The following is a 16,634-nucleotide window of genomic DNA, read 5'->3' on the forward strand; positions in this document are numbered from 1 at the left end:
CAGAACCCTTCCGAAGACTATTGTGAAACCCTACCCATATGTATAAGCTAATAAAGGCGTTTGTTCTCCCTCCAGTCGTGAGAGCTTTTATTCACGCTATGCTCTTCAATACCATAGTCCCTTGCAAAGTCATTTCTAAATGTCACTATCTAGGCCTCAGCCTTCCCCCAACCTCTCACCCTCCCCTCCTCGATGGCAACCTCGCTCAGCAACTGGATCCTTGATGTCTTATCTAGCAGGCCACAATCAGTGAGGTTGGAAAGCAACATCTCCTCTATGATCATATTCAGCAACCCTGTACTTAATGTAGAACACAACTGTGGAGAGGGGGAGAGAGGGGATTCTGGCAAACCATTAACTTGTTTTATGGGGCTTCTGTTTTGGTCAGAAAGCTTATTTCAGAATTTTTGTTAAAAATTAACTCCCACGATCCCAACACCTTTGTGTCCTCGGTTTTAACATAGCCTTAAGCTAACATTCAAAGAAGGGTTATGATATAATTGAGGAAGATTCCTTGATTCAGAAGCAGTGACTGGTGATTTGAAACAGCTGCAGTCTGGCCTGAGCTCGAGGATTCTGAGTGATTATTCACCTGCACTGTCACTGCTCAAAAGAAATTCTTAAACTTAAGGATCTTACAAAAAAAATTCCCACTTCAGGAGTGTGTTACAAGTTCAAGCTGCTGCTATTCACTTACAGTTTTCTACAACCAGCAGGTGGTGTGCTTATTCTGTAGCGCTCATCTCCTATTATGGATCTGCTCTGACTTGATACTTGTTTGAATATCATTTGAGGATAACATTCAGAAAGAAAATAGCACCACCGCTGGTGCAGACCTGGGGAGAGTGGGGAGAGGAGACACAGTGCTCCTCTGTGGGGTTCTACCACCTAGTCATGCTGCAGATGGCGCCATACAGGCTTTAACCTTCCTGTTAAAGTACCCGATGGAAGTTTATTTTTAAATCCTGTGACCTCGGGGTCTGGGCCCAAGATGGCAGCACCTGTGTTCAGCAACGGCCTCGAGGAGTTGCAAATTCCAAGGAAGCAGAGGTCTGGTGCAGGGCACCAGTAATGGGGAGAACACTTCTTTTGAGAAACAGAAGCAGAGGAGTCAACCCACAGGAGGGTGATGCCAGTGTCGGAGGAGTGAGGACCTCTGCAGCTAAAGAACACACAGGCGGTGGGCTGTTGGTGAGTCAACGCGAGGAACCCATGCAGTCTGCAGGCTCTTGGCGACTGCAGTCAAAGGATCACACTGGGCTGAGACGGGTGAAGACTGACTCGAGGCTGAAGGGATACCAGGTTTCGGAACCAAAATGCGAGAGGGTGCTGAAGTCTTTCTCATTGTGTCAGATGTTTGGATCTGGGTTTGGGCTGTGTAATGCGCATTGGAAGAACCAAAGACTTGTTGATCCAAACCAAGGCTTTTATTAACCAAAAAATCTGGAGCATATCACATGTAGGTCGACCAGTCCAGGATGACCTGGTCTGGGTAGGACCAATTCTTTAAGACCAGCCAGTAGGTGTGGCTACACTCTCAGCCAATCACAGTCATCCTACACTACCATCTGTACTTATGTACATATACACTTTGGTGATAGAATCTGTACTATCACAGGTTGCCATGGTTTGAACTGAACTGGAGTCTTGCATGGCAGCTGAGGCTGCTGGAGCACTGGAGGTGAGTCCAGGGCACTCAGTGGCTCTAAAGGGATTCTTTTTTGCTTCTTTTTCTTTGACCATAAGGGGCACTGGGCAATTTCTATGGATGATGAATCTTTGTCTGCTTTGTAGCAAACTAAAGGACATTTTGTGCAATATTATGCCTGTTTTATTACATGACAATAAAGGCAATTAAAAAAAAATACTCTCTCTGGGACCAAATTATCAGGATATGAAATCAGGTCAAAGGGATGAGAATTCAACAATTGAAACTCACTAAGGATGATTTTGATGCTCACCTTAATAATAATATCTGACTAATTGGATTAAAGCTTTTGAATACCTGAGCAATGATGGTAGAGCAGTTGATATTATGATCATGGATTTCAGAAATGCCTTTGACAAGATCACATGTGAGCATCTGGTCCAGAAGATTAGAGCTCATGGGATGCAAGGCAAGTTGGCAAAATGAATCCAAAATTGCTTGCTGATAGGAGGCTGTTGATGGTAGAGGGTTTTAATCATTTGCTGATTTTCCACATCATCAAACTGCATGACCTCACATTTTTCTTCTTTGTATTTTTCTGCCCATTCCCTTCACTCATCTGTATCTGATATTTGACTCTCAATATCCTCCTCAAAATGCACACTGCAGTCCAGCTGTGTATCTTGAGAAAACTAAAATATATTAATGTTCATTTTCATCTGCCTGCACATATACAGCCAGATGAAACAGCTTTTTTTCCTGCTGCACACACATAATTCACAGCAATAATAATCACACATAGACACAAAGATACAATTTAAAATAAATATGCATAAATATCTTGGGCTGATTTACTTGGTTACAGGATAGAGTTCATCAGTTTTTAAATTGAACAGCACGGTAACAGGCCATTTCGGCCCACGAGTCCCTCCCGTCCAATTTACCCCCCACTAACCTACACCCCAAGTACTTTTTGAATGGTGGGAGAAAACCGGAGCCCCCAGAGAAAACCCATGCAGACATGGGGAGAATGTACAAACTCCTTACAGACAGCGTGGGATTCAAACCCCTGTCCCAATTGCTGGTGGTGCAACAACGTTGTGCTAATTGCTACTCCAACTGTGCCACCGTTTTCTTGTTCATTTCTTCACATCAATAAAGAGAACCATCTAATAATTCATTAATTCCATAAAAACACACTAATTTATTTTGACCAATCTATATAAGTTTCCTTGTTTATATAATGCTGTTCACTATTGATACTTATGGAGGCAAATCAACAAATCTCACCAAGTTATCTGCTCCTTGCTAAATCTTAGCTCCATCCATACCAATTTCACTAATCTCCTTTTTCTCTTTATCACATTATTTATTATTTGGACTAATCTTTCATTCTATGATCTCTTCTCAAAGATAAGTATCCTGGAATGTTTAATTCCCAATTTTGTTCATGTGCAACTATGTTTTCATGATGGTTATTAAATATCTTATTTTGATTTGTTTCACCTAGTAGTGAACACTGCATTCAGATTTGCAAATTTACTCGTTGATAAACCTGCAGATTATTGCATTATTACAGAAATAGTCAGGAATTCCTTCACTTTAGTTGGTTTGATATCTTGTTATATATTATTTTGCAATGCTTCTTTACACACATTTGCAAATTGACTATGGTGAGATGATTTGGAGGATTTCTGTTTGGTGGAGTCAGGCATCCAGAACTGCTGAAATTTCATCAAATCGGTAAAAGACACACTTTGGTCTGCCCGAGACTTGTTGGACCTTCAGCATCTGGAGATGTCGGTAAGGGAATTCCAGGCTGCAGGTGTACGTGCTGAGGGACACTCTGAGGTGCTGTGGGGAAGGACTATAGTCTGGAGTCCTCCCATTATCAGGCATTAAGGGGCTGAGACCAAGGGAAAGACCATCAAACAACAGGGAAGAAGAGATGAGGTACCACAGTGGTGTAAATGGAATCGAATGTAACTATGCACAGTGACAGGAAAAATTAAAGGTGGGAACAGACTCTGAATGGTTTTTCCCTTGTAAATAAATTATTGTGAATTAAGTATATTTTTAGTTAAAAAAAATCCTCTGTTTGATAGTTCTAAAATTTCCATTTGCCACAAATGCTGGACCTTGACTAACCCTCCCCTTGACACTGAAGATTAATTGGTTCATTGGTTGTACATGATATTGACTTTTCAGTGTAAGGACAGTCTTGCAATTTAAACATGAACTTAGTGTCATTGTTTTTGTTCCTCATTTTGTTGTCTTTTTTGTTAAATAATCAATGGATTAGGACTCTTGTAGATTTCATATTTCTGACAATCATGTTGTGAATTTATGAATTAATTTAAATATTTGTCCTTTTGGTAGAGAGTGTGGGTTAAATGAAAAATTATTGTCTGAAAAATTGATGATTATCGGGGATAAAAATGAAATGCCTTTGTATCTCTGTTACTCAGTATCAAAACTGAGTACTGTAGTTTCAGGTGCGTCAACATTTGGTCTGGCTGCAAAATAAGGATTGGAAGTCTAGCCATGCAGTTCTTATTTGCTAGGCAGAGAAGATCCTCCTACTTCTCTAATATGCTGCACGCATTTATTGTAAGTTAAGGCACATTACCTCCCTTATTGATGAAGGCAAAATAAATCACCATTTTATAACCAACTAGCCAGTTCATTTTAGCTACCACTTCTCTCCCAATTTTGTCTTCTCTCACAGGTGATTAAGCACCCTCCAGGAAGTTGAGACTCATTCATTTCTCTATCCTGTCTCGGATTATTTATCTTCTTTCCAGCCTCTTTTTGTTACTTACCTCATCAGAGCTTTTGGTCTCTCGAGTGCCCCTGATTTGTCCACATGAGCAAGAAGGTGGCTGGAGAAAATCCTTCGCTCTTTGGCTAGATATTTTGAAGGGCATTGTTCCAGCTCTGAGGTGGATATTTGGTGTGAACCATAAACTCCATTTTGGTTTGGCACTTTCTGCAAAAGAAGGCAGTGGGTAGAGAATGTAGAGCATACCTTAGCACAATGCAGGCCCTTCAACCCACGATGCTATGCTGACCTGTGTAAACCTACCCACATCAATCCTAACCATAGCCCTTACCACAGCCCATATCCCTCCACTTTTCTTACATCCATGTGCCTATCTTCCTGATTGTACCACCCTCTGCAACCACTCCCAGGCATCCACTGCTGTGTAAAAAAAACCTACCTCTGTCATCTCTCATAAATATTTTTCTATCACCTTTTGACAGATGCCCACTGGTATTGACCAATGCTGCCTGGAAACAATCAATGCCCTTCATAATCTTATGTATCTTATGTATTAAGTCATTTCTCATCTTCCATTGCTTCAAAGAGAAAAACACAAGCTCGCTCAATCTTTCCTTACAAACTTTGTTCTCCAATCCAGGAAAAATCCTGGTAAATCTCTGCACCCTCTCTTAAGCTTCCACATCTTTCCAATAATGAGATGATCAGAACTGAACACAATTAAGTGTGTTTTATCCAAAGTTATATAGAGCTACAACATTACCGCTCTGCTCTTGAATAATCCCCTATCTAATAAAGCACACCATATATCTTATTACACAGCAGTTAGAAAGTGTCTGACCTGATCAACCCCATTGGAATCCAACTGGGTCCTTGACCTACCTCAGAGGTAGTCAGGGAACCCAGATAAATTAACCTAGGTTGTGTCCACAGCCAATTTGAACAGGAAAATAGCCAACCTGCTTATTTTGGTGATATCAAAACTTGTGTGCGTGCGTCACTGGGCAACCAGCATCTGAACATCTGGCAATACTTCTAGTGAGTGCATGACACATCATTGCAGGGGCGGGTATAGATGACACTTTCCTTATTCTAATATATACAAATTTCAAAGTGTCATCTTCCAAGGCATGAGCTACGATATTCCAAATTTTGATCTCTTCAATCCAACAAATCAAACTCTATGGCTGTTACTTTATGTAGCTTTAATTTGTTGATAAAACAGATAAACATTTTGCATAGCTTTACATTAAGACTTTCATAACGATGAATAACAAAGCATTTACTGTATAATAGTACAAAATATATGTAGAGATACTAGCTTAAAGGTCTTTGCCCTCAGACAGCTCCAAGAAAAGTGCAGAGAACAAAACAAAGGACTCTACATCACCTTTGTTGACCTCACCAAAGCCTTTGACACCGTGAGCAGGAAAGGGCTTTGGCAAATACTAGAGCGCATCGGATGCCCCCCAAAGTTCCTCAACATGATTATCCAACTGCACGAAAACCAACAAGGTCGGGTCAGATACAGCAATGAGCTCTCTGAACCCTTCTCCATTAACAATGGCGTGAAGCAAGGCTGTGTTCTCGCACCAACCCTCTTTTCAATCTTCTTCAGCATGATGCTGAACCAAGCCATGAAAGACCTCAACAATGAAGACGCTGTTTACATCCGGTACCGCACGGATGGCAGTCTCTTCAATCTGAGGCGCCTGCAAGCTCACACCAAGACACAAGAGCAACTTGTCCGTGAACTACTCTTTGCAGACGATGCCGCTTTAGTTGCCCATTCAGAGCCAGCTCTTCAGCGCTTGATGTCCTGTTTTGCGGAAACTGCCAAAATGTTTGGCCTGGAAGTCAGCCTGAAGAAAACTGAGGTCCTCCATCAGCCAGCTCCCCACCATGACTACCAGCCCCCCCACATCTCCATCGGGCACACAAAACTCAAAACGGTCAACCAGTTTACCTATCTCGGCTGCACCATTTCATCAGATGCAAGGATCGACAACGAGATAGACAACAGACTCGCCAAGGCAAATAGCGCCTTTGGAAGACTACACAAAAGAGTCTGGAAAAACAACCAACTGAAAAACCTCACAAAGATAAGCGTATACAGAGCCGTTGTCATACCCACACTCCTGTTCGGCTCCGAATCATGGGTCCTCTACCGGCATCACCTACGGCTCCTAGAACGCTTCCGCCAGCGTTGTCTCCGCTCCATCCTCAACATTCATTGGAGCGCTTTCATCCCTAACGTCGAAGTACTCGAGATGGCAGAGGTTGACAGCATCGAGTCCACGCTGCTGAAGATCCAGCTGCGCTGGGTGGGTCACGTCTCCAGAATGGAGGACCATCGCCTTCCCAAGATCGTGTTATATGGCGAGCTCTCCACTGGCCACCATGACAGAGGTGCACCAAAGAAAAGGTACAAGGACTGCCTAAAGAAATCTCTTGGTGCCTGCCACATTGACCACCGCCAGTGGGCTGATATCGCCTCAAACCGTGCATCTTGGCGCCTCACAGTTTGGCGGGCAGCAACCTCCTTTGAAGAAGACCGCAGAGCCCACCTCACTGACAAAAGGCAAAGGAGGAAAAACCCAACACCCAACCCCAACCAACCAATTTTCCTCTGCAACCGCTGCAACCGTGTCTGCCTGTCCCGCATCGGACTTGTCAGCCACCAACGAGCCTGCAGCTGACATGGACATTTTACCCCCTCCATAAATCTTCGTCCGCGAAGCCAAGCCAAAGAAAGAAAGATTGTGTACATGCAAATAAACTTCAAATATGCATTCAAATTCTGCAGCAGATAAAGAGGAATTGATGGATTTGCAATAGTCACTGTTGCAGAGAGAAGTCAACAGCATGCATCCACTAATGCATGGATCTCCAGATGTTGAGAGAACAGTCCTTCAAAATGCTAGCTAGTTTGAACATACCTGGCATCTTGAATGGATCTGAATTGTGAAGGTGAGAATTTCAGTTGGAAGATTATGGGATGAATTGAACTATTAAGTTGATCCGTGCTCTTGGTAGAAGAAATCAGCATCGAGGGAATTGCTAAGGGAGTTCAAATCATGACCTAAGTTTCACAATATTTTGCCTTCAACTCTGCAGCCATCTGCTGGTGTTTCCCTTTCCCAGCAAGCTTGAGGCTTCAACACTTACTTATCCAAACAAGAAAGGCCAGAAAGCATCTTTTGGCTCTGCGCTTTGCCACTTGACACCTGGCGAACTTTAGCAAGGACCTATAATTTGCTGGAATTGCCTCTTATTTAAGTTGGGGACTCTGTGCTCATTCAGACCTTTCACAAGATCCCAGCCAGTCCTGGAGTTTTAAAGAGCTGAGAGGAAGAAAGATGATTAAGTTAAAAATGTAAAATTTATTTTTGTCTGATGTAAATTTTCAATAATATTGACTTTATGCACATTTAGTGATACAGGTTTCCCCTGCAATCCAAAAGTAGAGGGTTCCTATGAAACCATTCGAAAGCCGAAATGGTGTAAAGTGAAGAAGCAATTACCGATAATTTATATTGGAAAAAGCTTTGAGTGTAGATGCTTACAGACACAGTTCAAAGCTATAGTGGCTTGATGCTGAGATGCTGAGTGTAGTTCCCAGGGAAGGAGCTCGGCGGTGCCACTCTTGCTGCTTGGGGTGTGCGCTGCCTCTATAACGGCTCCCTACAAAACAAATGCTGAATGCTATTTTCACTTTTGCCTTTTTTGTAAAAGCGAAAATCCTCTTTGGATTTCTTTTGGTGAGCAAAAACAGGCACTAATGTCAGTCTTTCAAAAAAGCAAAGTGGCATAAAGTGAACTTTCAAAAAGCGGGGGATACCTGTACCTGTATCTTTAAAAAAAATTCATAATAAAAATATTTTCTTGACTTTTGAAACTTTGTAAATGCTTTTACATATTGGGATGCTCAAATCCGATAGCACTGCTTGCTTTTTCATCTATTAAAGCTACCTTGTGGCATGACTTGAGCTGAGTGACAATATTGCCACATAAGGCAATACTGCTTTGCAGAGCATTGCTGTTGGGGTCAAGGAGATTTTCATCTGATGTAGGTTGCCTTCGTGACCAATGATTCTCAACCTATTTTACCCTAGGCCCCACTTCAATTTAAAAAAAAATCTTGTGCCCCACCATTAGCAAAAGGAGTTATATATTCAAAAGAAGTTTTAATTAACTCATTTACTGCAAATGTATTTCAATGCAATTAAAGTTGGGAATACACCAGAATACATATTTCATATTCAACTATTACTTCAATACGTCGACCTTCTTAAAACCACATTCCACAGTTGTCGTCACTTCAGTGGGAACCTTGCCCCTGATGCTGGCTGCAGATTTTCTTTTGATTCAAGGGACTCATTGTGTTAGTTTCAGCCTTAAATTTCCATGTTTTGTAATTTCCAGTCGGTTTCTCTTAGCTTGTATGAAATCATTAACAGTACTGAAGCCACATTCTATGAAATAAGACGATGGAAAATGTATCAATAGTTCCCTTGCTAAAGTAGTCGAGTTTGGGTATTTCTTTTCAATCTTGTTAGATAGCCATATCATGGTTTCTTTCACTTTGATCAGAGTTTTCACAGATTCATCATGTTGCAACTTAATAACTCCTCTTGGTATTGCACTGGAACTTCAGATAAGTCCACCAGCAATGGCTGAGTTAACCAAGAGGGAAAATCCATTGCCTTTAAATCACAAAATCTATCATTGAAGTTGGTAACCAACATTTTCAAATGGTCGACAATGACGTTTGTAGCAGCATTAGTTACTTCACCCTTATTCATCTAATAGAATTGACTGAAATTTCTTGCAGAAATATTCCTTTGGCATAATTCTAGAAGTGTCATGAATCCAAATATCTTTGTTTTTGCATCAACGAGTGTCATATTTGCTACTTGGAGTTGCTTGTTCAATGTTCTTAGTTTCTCAAAAATGTCCATCAAGTAACTCACAGAAGCATTGCCATCTGTTGTTAGCAAGAGCTTTATTTCAGGTTCGTCCTACAAAAACATGCTGAGGAGATCAAACAGTTCCATAAACCTTTTGAAGCAGTTTCCCTTTGACAACCACCTTACTTCAGTGTGAAGCAATAATCTTGCATGTTCTGCATTTTTATCGACACGAAACTGCTTAAACAGATGTTCACATTTGGCATTAGCTTTGATGGCATTGATACACTTGATCACAGAATGCAGTATCTCATGTAGAACAGGGGAAACTTTCTTGGCAACTGAGTTTTCTCGGTGGATAACACAATGCACAACCATGTATGGAGTTTGTTTCATCCTTCATTAATTTTAAACATCCTGGTTTTTTTTACCCATCATAGCAGGTGCACCATCTGCAGCACAAAATACAATGTTTCCTTTTGGTATTTAATTTTCATCCAAATAATTTTTGAGCTTGTTGTAGATATCAACTGCAGTCGTGGTGGTTTCTAATGGTTCACAAAACAACATCTCTTCTTGAAACTCTTCCTGATCAATATATCTCACGTATGCCAATAACAGAGCCTCACAGACCCATACAGTAGATTCATACTGTTGTATTGAGAACTTTTGTGATTTCAACTTCTCAGTAAGCTGTTTTTCAATATCTTGGCCCATGTGATCTATTCTGTTGCAGACAGTACTATTGCTCAATGGCATTGCTTGGACATCTTTGTCATCCTTTTGCAGAACTGTTTTGAGAAACAATGATATTGTGGGTTTAATCATTTCCTCCCCAATCATATGATTATTCCCATGTTTTGCTATCAGCAGTGAAATTTTAAGGGTATGATTCAGGGCTAAAGTTTGTACAGCGAATAATGAAGAGATATTTGATATATTTTCAAACTTCTCTTTCAGTGATTTAAAATATTCCAACTTCGAATTGATATGGTTAGGATGTTTTACCCTCAAATGAGCTTCAAGACGGCCTGCTTTCATTGATTCATTTGTCAAAGACTTTTGGCACAATAGACAAGAAGGTGAACGTTCATCGTGTACAACAGGTATAAACCCAAACTTCAAGAACTCACCTAAATATTGACGAACCTGTGGCTTACTTGGTCTGCTCATTTTGAATATACAACAATGCGAGCTGCCTGAAACAGATTAATCAATATTTCATTGTCTTAGAATTGAAAAAATCTAATAAAAGTAATGATCGAATCAAAGGAAAAATACTGACCCCAAAAAAAATGAAAAGAACACATTAACCCGGTTTCTGACATTTTTTCTCGCAGAGAGTGCATCAAAACTGCACTCGCCTCATGCTTTACTTCCTGGGGTCCCTATTTTTTTCCTGATTTTGGTGTTCCCCTAAGGCTGGTGCCTGGGGCGGACCCCTGGCCCCGCCCCCATTAATATTCTGGTGCACAAATATACAGGTACAGGTTTCACTCACTACTGAATAGATAAAGTAAAGGGGTATGGATGGAGACAAGATTGTTGAGATAATTTGGAATAGATGATAATAAGAGTGATCGGAAAAAATTTAAATTATTATGCTAACCAAGGATAACAATAATTTAAATAAGAGAAACACCAGAAGAGCAAAAACATGTTGTGAAAGTAAAAAGAACAAAGTGATTTTACTTGGAGGTTACCACAATTGTGTTGCGCCGACAGTGTTGTCAAGTCACATTTTTCACACCAATGTAATGAGTTTATTTTTTTCAAACCAACTTTTTAATTATTTCCCAAAATATTCCTATGCCCCACCAAAATATTCCCACGCCCCACCAATGGGGAGTACACCCCAACTTGAGAATCTATGGTCTACATGGACCATGATAACTGGATCTTCCCCCTCCAATCCACAGGAAGTGGAGAGTCTCATGGATGGGACTTTCTGGGAGGTGGTCACACCAAAGGTTCAGTCAGATAGATGGTTGACTGCCAAGAAAGGCAGACAGAAAATGCAGGAATTACCTTTGGCTTTCCTCTTCACAAACATATCTACTAGATAGGATACTAGAGCCAGGGAGATTATCTGAGGGGAAAATAGCAGCAGCAGATAGATCAGTGGCACTATGACTGTCTCTGTTATACGGCAGCGAATGACATGTCAAGGCAAGTGATAGGTGACTCTAGTCAGAGGCACAAGCAGGCATTACTGTGGCTGCAGCTTAGATTCCAGGATGGTGTGTGGCCTCCCTGGTGGAAGAGTGGAGGATGATTCAGAACAGGCTCAGGACATTCTGAAAGAGGAGTGTGAGCAGCCAGTAGGTGTGGTCTATATTGGCATCAATTACATAAGCAAAAAGAGACAAGGTCCTGCAAGGTGAGCTTAAGGATTTGGATTAAGTAAAAACATAAAAGTTCTGGAGCAACTCAGCAGGTCTTGCAGTATCTATGGGAGCTAAAGATATATAACTAACGTTTCGGACCTGAGCACTTCATCAAGTTCAGGCCTGAAACATTTATTATATATCTTTACCTCCTAGAGACGCTGCAAGACCTGCTGAGTTGCTCCAGAACTTTTATGTTTTCATTAAATCACAACATCTGCCGACTTCTATGTTTCACTCCTCTCTTAGGGAGCTTGGCAGTAAGTTTTTTTTTTAAAAAAAGGATCTTTATTTTTTTGTAATAGATAGAATTACTCCCTGTGCCACAATCTAACAAGGTAAAGAAATAGGAAGATAGCACAGTTAAATATGTGGCTAGGGAGCTGGTGGAGGAGATGGGTTTCAGGTATATGGATCATTATGCTCTTCCAGGGAACAGGGGGACAGGTTGTACCTGAACTGGAGGGACACCAATAATGTGGTAAGGTGATATGATCATGCAAATTAAGTGTTTAAATGATCAGAGGGCAGGATGCAAAAGTATGGCAGATGGGATGTAAAACACGAAAACCTGTAGACACCATGATTGAAGTAAAAATACAATGCAGGTGAAACTCAGCAGGTCAAACAGTGTCCTTCATCGTCATCATGGCCTTCCCTCAAAGTCCATCATCCTCAGCCATGTTTCGTTGATCTATTTATGAGCTCTCAAGTGCCTTATGAGTCCAACCTTGCCTTTGAAATATCTTCAGCATTCAGGACAGCTAGTTCCAGATGGCAGATCAGGCTTTGGTTGTTGCTGCCTCTCTTTCCATTTACTTCTCTTCTAGTTCTGCACATCTGTTGGCTTCAAAGGTTGCTGTCCCTTCTCGGATGATGGTTTGCCAGAGTTTCCTGTCCTTGGCATTGGTTTCCCAATTACTGATGCCAATGTTACATTTCTTCATGTGGTATTTTAAGACATCTTTGAATCTTTTCTGTTGTTTGCCTTCTTTAAGGTGGGAGTAGAAGATTTGTTTCGGCTAATGTTTGTCCTCCATCCGAACAACATGACTGCACCATTTTAGTTGGTTCTTAACGACCAAGGCTTCAATGCTTGTTGTTTTTGCTTCGTTTAGCATGCTGATGTTAGTTCTTCTATTTTCCTAGCTGACATTAAAGATGTTTTGAAGACAGCATTGATGGAACTTTTCAAGTGCCTTCAGATGTCGTCGGCATGTTGTCCAGGTTTCCTATGCATACAAAAGAGTAGGGATCATCACTACTTTGTACACTAACATTTTGGTGTCTGTTCGAATGTCACGATCATAAAAGAATCTTTTTCGGAGACATTTAAAAACTGTTCCAGCGCATTTAAGATGATATTGGATCTCATTATTAAGGTCAACATTGGAAGACAAGTCCACATTTTACAGGGTTGTTTCACCAAGTTGAATTGATGGTTCTATCTGATTTGTCTCAGTTGGTGAGAGTTGGTAGATGATTTGAGTCTTCTTGGAATTGATTAAGTTTTGTATATGCACAGTTGAAGGCAGTCAGAATCTGTTGTAGGGTGGTACTTTGAGAGAGCTGCAACACTGTTGTCATCTGCGTATTGAAACTCAATGAGGGAATTTGGGGATGTCTTGTTTTTGGAATTGAGATGGGCAAGATTGAAAAGTCTGCCATCAGTTCTGTAGACAATTTTGATTCCTGGGGGTAGATCATCCTTGATTTTATCCTTATACAGCAAAGGTAAAAATGCATAACTGATATTTCAGGCTTGAGCCCTTTTCAAAGGTATGGAAAAATGTTGGCAGGGGTTCAAATAAAAGAGTGGAGGGGGGAGGCGTGGTCACAAAGGCAAGAGGTGATAGATGGAGAAGGGAGGGAGGGGACTCTAGAAAGCAATGGGAGGAGAAATGGCTGGGTGAATAGAGATGGAAGGAGGAGAGCTGAAGGGGGTAGGGTGGGTGGAGAGGCGGGGGGAAAGAGGAGAGCAGGTTAGGAAAAACTGGAAAAGTCGATGTTAATGCTATCTGGCTAGAGAGGCCCAGACAGAAAATCAGGTATTGTTCCTTCAATTTATGGGTGGTGTTGGTGGCAGATGGGAAAGTTGAGGCTAATACAGATGCCATCTGCCTCGAAAGCAGTATACTGGCAGTCCTCTAGGTGGATTGGGAGTTGGTGATATGCTAACTTCAGGTAACCGTGGAGAATACCCGATATTGTGCAATCTGGTTGACCATATTGGATATACAGGAAAGAGGGTATGCATCAAGCTGTGTGTATGACCATCCTATTCTTTTCTATGTTCTTTACCACAACTACTTGGGCCCCCCAAGGGTTATTGCTGGCTTGATGATGCCCTCACCCAACAAGCACTGAATCTCCGACTTAATGAATGCCTTGTCTGCTGCACATTACTGTCTACTCCTGGTGGCCACCGGATTGAAATCAGGGGTGAGGTTGGTGAGGAGGGTGGTCCACCTTGAGTGTCGAGAGGCCACAGGTCACATGCATTGGGCCGTCTGTGAATTGTTCATTGTAAGTGGTGAGAGGAGGATGGGGCCCATCAAATTTTAATGTAACTTTCTGAAGTTGGCACTGGAAGTCCATCCCTAGTAGCAAGGCGGCACAGAGTGGTGGCATAATGAATAGCCTGAAATGTTTGTAAACTATGCCTCCAATGGTCAGGGTCACTGGACAGGACCCATGGATGGCTGCCATGTGTGATTTGGATGTGAGTGAAATTTTATTTTGTGGGCCGTACTTTAAAGGATAGGTGCCTGCGGTATTGGGGTGGATAAAACTTCCTGTACTCCTAGTATCAAATAAACAGTTGGTAACTGTCTTGGATAAACTTATACCTCTCATTTTGTTCGTTTTAGATTGGTCACAGTGTTTGAGCTACCGAAAGAAAATAGACACACACACACCGAGAGCAGTTCAGTTTATACAAGTCTTTATTACTAAATAGCTAGCTGAATTAACACTACAATATGCAAGCCCTTCCCAATTATACTTATCAATGCCTGGACTGGTTCCAACTGCCAAAGCGAGGCGACAACTGCACACTTGTAGTAGGTTGTCTGGGCGCCGGTAGTAGCTTCTCCACCTCCCCGGACCGGGACGTTGGTTGGAATCTTGAAGTTCTTCTTCTTGCTGAGAGATGTTGCCACCTCTTGGAGAGTCTCAAACTTCAGCAGTGGGACCATGGCTTATATTATCCAAAAGTTGTTTACTTCAGATCTTATCTCTTTGAACAAATTATTTAATTATCTTCCTGACCAACAAAAGACAACTGCATCTCTGGGCCTCATGGTGGAAGTTGGATAACGTCTACTGATTCATATGCATCCCTGGGCCCCATAGTGTAAATTTAGATAATGTCTTCTGATTCAACTGCATCCTGGGCCCCATGGTGGAATTTAGGTGTTGTGATAGTACAGATCTATCACCAATGTACATAGTGTATATAGTTACTGTATCTAGACTGTGCTTACAGCGATTGGCTGAGAGCTAAGCCACACCTATTGTTTGGGCCTTAAAGGGTTGTGTCCCTAGCCAGGTCGGATCATTCCGGACTGGTCGGCCACCTGTGAAGAGCTCCGGTCTTTTGCTAATAAAAGCCTTGGTTTGGATCAACAAGTCTTTGGTTCTTTCAACGAGCTCTACAGGTGTGTCTACTAATTCATATCCAACAAGCAGGTTCTCAGCCTTGCAGAAGCAAAGGCTGCAAAAGTAAGAAACACGGTTTAAATCTTCCATTACAGTAACACACCTGTTTACTGGGACATCCATCATGGACCTGGCAAGTTCATGTGGTGCCTCTAGGTTCAGGGTGATGAAGGCCAGTATAGATTCGCTGTCTGAATCCTATGGGTGTTCACGCAGCTCTTTCGTAGTGTCATATGCCTGAGAAGATTACATCTGCTGTGTGGTCCAAGATGGCGGCCTCTATGACTCGCACATGTCATCGCTGGTTTGTAGAGGTGATGACATTGATCGCACTGTTCATAGTGGGAACTGTCTGCATATGGTGCTGCTAGGTTTTGCAGGCGGTTTGGACTGGTAAACTTTGGCATAATGTCTTTTTTTCCTGCACCTAGTGCATATCGCATCTTTGGCATGGCAGCGTTTCCTCAGGTGTTTACCCTTCTCACAGAATTAGTATTTGCAATGGCAGCCGAGGTCAGGTCACTAGAGGAGTGGGACAGTGTGGGCGACCAGTCGCTCATGGTGTGGGATGATCCCCCATCCCAGGATAGCATCGCCCATGCTGACCAAGTGACAGCTGAGTAATCATCTAAATTTTGAAGGGCCACCTCCAGTGTCTCTGTCAGCTCAACCACCCTCTGTAGATCAAGTATCTTTTGTTCCAAGAGTACTGGCCACGTAAGTATCCCAGATGAGGCCGCAGCTTCCTGGGCTGCCTTCATGGTCTGACAGTTGCACATTTTGCATAGGTTCTGGAGGGTCCACAGGTACTCGGTGCTTGATTTTCCAGGTCGCTGCTTTCTGGCATAGACCTCATTTGCTTTCTTATGATACTGGGCCTTAGGATCTCCATAGCACCTGGTACGAGTTGGCATTGCTGATCATCAGGAATACTTGGGGTCCAACTCATGAGAAGAGTAATCTCATTCGGTTAGTATCCATGGTGATAATATCTGCGGCGGCCGCCGGGAAGACTTCAAAACAATGTAGCCAGAGTCCAAACACGTTCGGGGTGGCTGGTGATTGAGGGTCAATGTTGAGCTTCTCAGGTTTCAGGTACTGTTCCAAGTATTTTAAAAAAATATATAATTAATAAAATTGATGCACCCTCAATAATCACAAAAGACTGAAGTTGTGAAACTGACAGACTTTTATTAACTATAGACTAGAACAGCCACCAATCTCATTGACTGATCAGGCAGAGTGGA

At 42.0% G+C, this 16,634-nt stretch overlaps 1 long non-coding RNA gene across 1 annotated transcript in view; it reads right to left on the minus strand.

Annotated features, from left to right (window-relative positions):
- The window catches only part of LOC138756347 (uncharacterized), a 62,689-nt gene extending 55,210 nt beyond the window's left edge, over positions 1-7,479 (minus strand). Inside the window, exons 1-2 of the long non-coding RNA XR_011353012.1 lie at positions 7,370-7,479; positions 4,471-4,637 (exon numbers count right to left, since the gene is read on the minus strand). This is a non-coding gene — a long non-coding RNA (uncharacterized lncRNA). The remainder of the gene's footprint in view (positions 1-4,470; positions 4,638-7,369) is intronic.
- Positions 7,480-16,634: the final 9,155 nt, after the last annotated feature.

The sequence above is a fragment of the Narcine bancroftii genome, chromosome 3 (genome assembly GCF_036971445.1).
Source record: "Narcine bancroftii isolate sNarBan1 chromosome 3, sNarBan1.hap1, whole genome shotgun sequence".
NCBI lineage: Eukaryota > Metazoa > Chordata > Chondrichthyes > Torpediniformes > Narcinidae > Narcine > Narcine bancroftii.